The following is a 6,630-nucleotide window of genomic DNA, read 5'->3' as shown; positions in this document are numbered from 1 at the left end:
GTGGATAAATGCTCAAATATTTGACTCTCAAGTTAACCTGAATGCTGCTGGTAGATTGCACATAGGGATCCCTGTTCTATCAATATGTCAATATATTTGGTGATATTAAAATTAATACCAATGGAATTTGCAAATATTTCTTTAGAGGAGCACATCATGAAGACTTTAGGCTTTGTGGACCAGAAGTTCTCTGTGGTCACAGCCTAAAATCTGCAAATATAATAATCATTCTTCTACAGATTTCCTGTACAATTCAGTTTATGAAATAAGAATATTTTCTGAATTTGCCCTCAGGTTTTGTTATTGATTTCACCATTTCAATATTAATAAGCACTTTGCATATCTGCCCTTGAAACTTATCTTTTAAAAGTATTAATTGTTGATAGACCTTTATTTTATTTATTTATTTATATGTAGTGCTGAGTATCAAAAACAATGCCTCATCCATGCTAGAAAAATTCTCTTACACTGAAAAACAACCCCAGCCCTGTGTTATCATTAAGAATGAGAAAATTAATACTCAGTTTATTTAATAAATCAGGAAGAAATTTTCATGGTGACTGTAGATTAAATTTTTATGAATTTATTTTTTAGCATTTTTGGTGTTACATATGTAATTTTTAAAATGTTCAAAGTTTTACATATGATCATTATGTAAAGATTGAAAAATACAGTTAAAGAAGAACAAAGATTATTCTCCATTATTCCACTTAGATACAATGTCTTTCAAAAGGAGGGTCTGCAAACACTAAATTAAAATCCGTTTTTTTTTATTTTATTGATTGATTGATTGATTGATGATATTCCAATCTAATCCAGAATATGCTCTACCCTAAGCCATATCCCAAGTCTTCCATTCATTTGTGAATCTCGCTCTTGTGTTTTTCTCTTCCTGCATAACTCCAAGAATTACTTTTTCCAAAGTTACCATTGAATTTAACTTTTAACACATCTACACTTAATTTCATGCACTTAATTTTACAATTACTCATTCATCAATGGAACATTTCCACTTCTAATAACAAGAACTCCCAAGTGGATGAAGGGAGTTTAGACTCCACCAAAACAACTATACAAATGATTTCTCTTTCCCACAACCACACATAAATGTATATAAACAGCCTCAATACCCAGCCAAATAGTTGTAGTAAAACTAATAAGAACTGGAGATAGAGGGCAAAACCAAGAATAGCCTCACTAAATGGTAAAGGAAAACTTTTGCCTTTCTCACAGATCAGCTTTTCCCCCAAGTTGACACACCAGTATGATCAGGAGAAACTGCCCAATTCTCAGTTTTCCCCTTTTGGTGTCAGAGAAAGGAGAACATAGCTCCAATATTCTGGATTTTTAGGGAACTGTTTTCTGTCTACTGTGACACAGATCTGGTGGCATATTTTGATAATTAGTCACATTGAGAAAGGAAACACCGTTGAACATCAAAGAACCTACAGTGCAGAAACCAGGTGGAAAAAAAGTTTATGTACTTTTGATAGAATTCCACAGCTTTCTTCCTAGAAAGCTAAGTGTTTGGAGAGAGTGTATCCACAGCAAGGGTGACAAAGCCCTGAAATACTTAACTGGGCTTGCTGGTGAAGATCTTCCCCTGTGTGCAGCCACCAGGAGAGAGAAGTTTGAAACTAAAATTCTCAACCAAAGGCAAACTAGTTCAAGGAGCACATCAAGAAAAGCCATAACACAGAGCCATGCTATCCTGTAAAATCTATGGGGCCTAGAAAATTAAGTTTCTTAGTGTTTCTGTTAAGAAACAAGAATGTCAAAAACTACAGTTTTAAAAGTATTAAGAAATACTAAAAAATAAAAAATAAATGACAATAAATTAAATATTAGGAAAAAATCTATCAAATATATAATTGAAAATACAAATGATCATTAAATTTGTGGTTCTCAATCTCCCTGACCCCCAGCACTGGGGATGGAACCCAGGGGTACTCCACCACTGAGCTGTACACACCATCCTTTTTAAATGACCACTTTTAATTTTGAGACACTAAGTGCCCAGGCTGGCTTCCAATTTAGGATGCTCTGCTTCCTTCCACCTCTACCATGCTGGGATTAAGGGCATGAGGCACTGTACCAAGCTTCTCAACCTTAAATAAAGGGAAAAAATAAGGCAAGCGAAACTTTAATACTAGTATTGAAAAAGAATAATAACCACAGTCCAGTAAAGAGAATTTAACAAACAAAAAGTTCAGGAGATCGAAGTGTACATTTTTCCAAATGATTTTACTTGGGAGGCTAAATCAGAGCACAAATTCAGGGCCAGTTGCAACAATTTAGCAAGGCCCTAAGCAACAATGAGACTCTGTCAGATTAGTATATGAAAAAGTTTGGAATGGAGCTTGGTGAAAGACTACCACTGAGTTCAATCTCCTATACCAATGAATAAATTAATCAAAATCACAAAAGAATATGTCAGGTAATTAATAGCAATTCACTTGAGAATCAAGAAGGAGGATTATTTTTAAAATAAATTTCAAACAAATAAAAATAACTCAGTAAGTAACAAATATGAATGGATAAGTTATATCAGAAAGCGGACTATAAGCTACCATTAGGTGGGCATGCAGACAGTATAGGTTAATAACTGAGTTCTAGGTAAATTTAAGGATCAGATCATTAGATTCTAAGGTGCTTCAATATGTTCTGGACTGCAGAATTTTATCATGGAAATCTTGGTGTTTTATTAATATCAAAAAACATGAATATAAACTCAATGGCATAAAAGTTCTACAAATGAATGGAAGTGGAAAAATCTAATTAGAACATCTGTAAAGAGAATCTATAAAACAAGAAAAATACATTCTAGATATAGTAATCCATAAGTTAAAGAGATTATTCTCATGTCTGATCAACACTTTGAGGAGTACAGATAAAGATGCATCTTGGTGAGTACTTCTAATTAAAACAGCACTGAAAGTGATTTTGCAAATCAGGAGATAGTGCCATTTTTAGATGGCAAAACACTTAATTTTTTCAATTAAAATCTTGAACCTGAGGCATGCCAGCTAATGCTGTTTATATACTTAAATAGAAAATAGAAACATTTAAGCAAAGAAAGGAGATAAATGACATATACACAAGAAAGATTAAAAGTTCTTTATTATTAATCTTATAATTTTTCACTTAGAAAACCTGATATATTGTAAAAAAATCCTCAATATCTTAAAATCACAATGAGATATGAATAAGAGATAAATTTGGAAAATAATAATTTTATTTATGTTAGGAATTGGGACTCAATAAATTTCTGTTGCTATTGTCTGAAATCTGTAATAGACAATAAATGAATGGGAGTGGACTCATTCCAAATCTGTTTATTACTAGAATAGTGGCAGGGTGATTGCCTACTATGAGTGTGCATGAAAGTTCCTGAGGTTGATGCCTAGCAGCTATAAAATAAAACAAAAGAGTCAAAAAGGTGCCTTTATTTACACATATGAACATGCTGTGGATTGGTCTACAGGCATTAATTTGATGGTCTTCATGCAATATCCAATTTTCTGCTAATGTAGCAAATCACTTTAAAGGTACTTTATGTACCTCTCTTGCTCCTTTGTAAGCATATCTCAATATGCTTACACAATATTTTTCAAGTGACTATGTAAAATTTTCAAAAATTCAGATTTCTAAATGACATTACTTAAAAATTTTCTCCACTTTATTTCTGTTTTTGAATTCAATTAATCCATATGACCAGTTTGTATATTTGAATATCCTGGAATAAGCTAATTTGTGTTTACAAAGAAATATTGTCTTTGAAATATTTATTCTTCATGGAGCTTTTATGTGCACATATGAACAAAATTTTAAAGTTAGCTTTTATAATATATTACTAAGAAATATTCAAGGGCTGGGGATGTGGCTCAAGCAGTAGCCTGCGGCCCGGGTTCGATCCTCAGCACCACATACAAATAAAGATATTGTGTCCGCCGAAAATTAAAAAATAAATATTAAAATTCTCTCTCTCTCTCCATCTCTCTCTCTCTCACTCTCTCTTTAAAAAAATATTCAAGGGGTCTTTTATATCTTTTTCAATTTATTACTAACTATCTTGGTCTAATGTGGTTTCTGGGCCACATGCATATAATGTTTAAAAAAAAATAGTGACTGGCTATAATGGTGCAGGCCTGAAATCCTAGTAATAGGAAAATAAATCAGGAGGATTACAAAATCAAAGCCAGCCTCAGCAACTCATGAAGATAAGAACATCAGAAACTTAGACCCTGTTTCAAAATAAGAATAAATAAATAGGCTGCAGGGTACAGCTCAGAAGTAATGCAATCTTGGGTTCAGTCCCTAGTAGCACCCAGAAAAGAAATGCTATATATACACTACACTATCATCCTGTTATAAACAAATATAATATGACTCATCAGTATTTTATATATATATATAATTTATATATAAAGTATTTTAAATATTTCATATATAAATTATATATATATAAAATATTGATGAGCCATAGTGTATATATATATATATATATGTTTTTAATGCTAAATATATTATATATATATATATATATATATATATATATATATATATTATTCATTGCAAATAATGTAGAGGTAAGTATGGCCAAAACAATGCTGAAGAGACTATAAAAATGGGTACATTATCTTTAATGGATTCTAAAATAATGTATATTTTATGAGCTAGTTAATATAGGGGTGTCTTAAGCAAGCAGGAAATCACTCAATAAAAGAAAAAAAACACAAATGAATATTTCTGAGTATTTCCTGAGTATTAAAACATAAAAGAATGAATGTGACATGGTATTATTTTATTTATATATTTATCTACTTATTTATTTCTTACATACATGACAATAGTGGAATTCATGACATTCATATTTATCCATTCACAGAACAATTTTTCATAATTCTGTATATAAATCATGTTCATGCCAAATTATGCCATTATACATGAGCTCTCTTTTTTTGCATTACAATTTTTAATACATCTTTATAACACAAATTGTCATATCTCTGTTTATATATAAGATATGTTGACACCAAATTCACATCTTCATACATGTATTTTGTATAATGATGTCTGTCTCCTTCCACCATCCATGTTATTACCCTTCTTGGCAGCTGAAATAAGAACCTTCATACTAATATCTGACAATACAGAGGTTTCTTAGACCTGGAAAGGAAAAGAAGGCAAGGTGAGGCTTTCTTCTGACAGCCCAGTGAAGTGAAAGCAAAGCAGCATGGGGCAAGGGGAGCTCAGCTTCCCCTCTACAGTCAAGTCTTTAAAAGACAAAACAGCAAGGAAAGTAAAGGCTTGGCTTCCTCTTCATAGCAAAGCTAAGGGCAAGGACAGGAACAATGAGACAAATTTAGCTTCCCAATGACAGCCATCTCAAGACAATGCATGGAAAAATGCAGAAAGGCCAGGCTTGTTTTCCCCTCAGTAGCCAAGCCATAGCAATACAAGAGAAGAAAGGTAAGGTGAGGAAGAAAAGCAAACAAGGGTTGGCTTTCCTGATACAGAAGGCAAGGTCAGGCCAGGCAAAGCCTGGCTTTCCTCATGACCAAGCCATGAAAGTTTGGGCCAGACCAGGGAAGATTTGGCTTTTCTTAGATAGCTCAATCACAGCAAGGTATATCAAAGAAAAAAGAAATAATAATGCAAGGCAAGACTGGTTTTCCCCTTCATAGCTAAACCATGGTCGGCCAATGAAGAGAGCCACCAATTCAAATTCAAGTTAGGGCAAGCTTTGGCTTCTCCTGATGCACAAGCCATGACAAAGCTGGAAGGACAAGTCAAGGTCATGCTAGGCAAGGCCAAGTAAGTCTTCTCAGCAGCCATGCCACGAAGAGGCAAGGCAAGGCCAGATAAAGCAAGACCAGGCAAGAGTTAGTTTTTCTCCAATAATCAAATCTTGGCAAGAAAGTCAAGGGAAGACCAGACAATAGAAGTATCAGTTAAAAACAACAACAACAACAAAAAAAAAACCATCAGACTGTGTCTCACAACTGATTCCTCAGCTGGGTCTGTCAGTGAGATCACCTAATATGGCTCATCAATATGGTCTCAGCTACCTTCAGCATGTGGTATTTGGGTAGCCAGACTTTTTTATGATGGCTTGGGGTATCTCAGGATATAAGGCAGAGGCTTGTCTATTGTGTCATTTGATTTATTCTTGGAAGTCACAAAGCTTCTTTAACACTGATGCAATTGGTCATGGTCCTGCCCATATTCAATACAGAAAACACACTACCTAATTCTTAGTGGGCAGGTAAGAAGTGGTCAAACAGACTGCTCACTCTGCCTAAAGTTGTTAAAACATCAAAAAGCCCTGTGACTCCACTCTTCATTACATTTTGATGTCTTAAACTATCACTATAATGTGTAAGTCCCTGTGTATTCTAAAAGAACCAAGTTATGCATGATCCACTAATGGTCTTAAAATATCTTGGAATAAGATGCCAATTTTGAACTTTATGTATCTGCCAGAAATACTTAGTTGCAGGACTTAAACATTTATTAAAGGGCATTAGGTAGCTTACAGATTTTCTAAAGGGGTCTGAGAATCTGGGTTGGAAACTATACGATTGGGAGAAACCATGAAGTTATACTGCATATTGCTTAGGGAAGTTC

This window comes from Ictidomys tridecemlineatus, chromosome 1 (genome assembly GCF_052094955.1).
Source record: "Ictidomys tridecemlineatus isolate mIctTri1 chromosome 1, mIctTri1.hap1, whole genome shotgun sequence".
In the NCBI taxonomy this organism is placed as follows: domain Eukaryota; kingdom Metazoa; phylum Chordata; class Mammalia; order Rodentia; family Sciuridae; genus Ictidomys; species Ictidomys tridecemlineatus.
The sequence above is the reverse complement of the archived record's forward strand: the minus strand, read 5'-3'. Positions refer to the sequence as shown.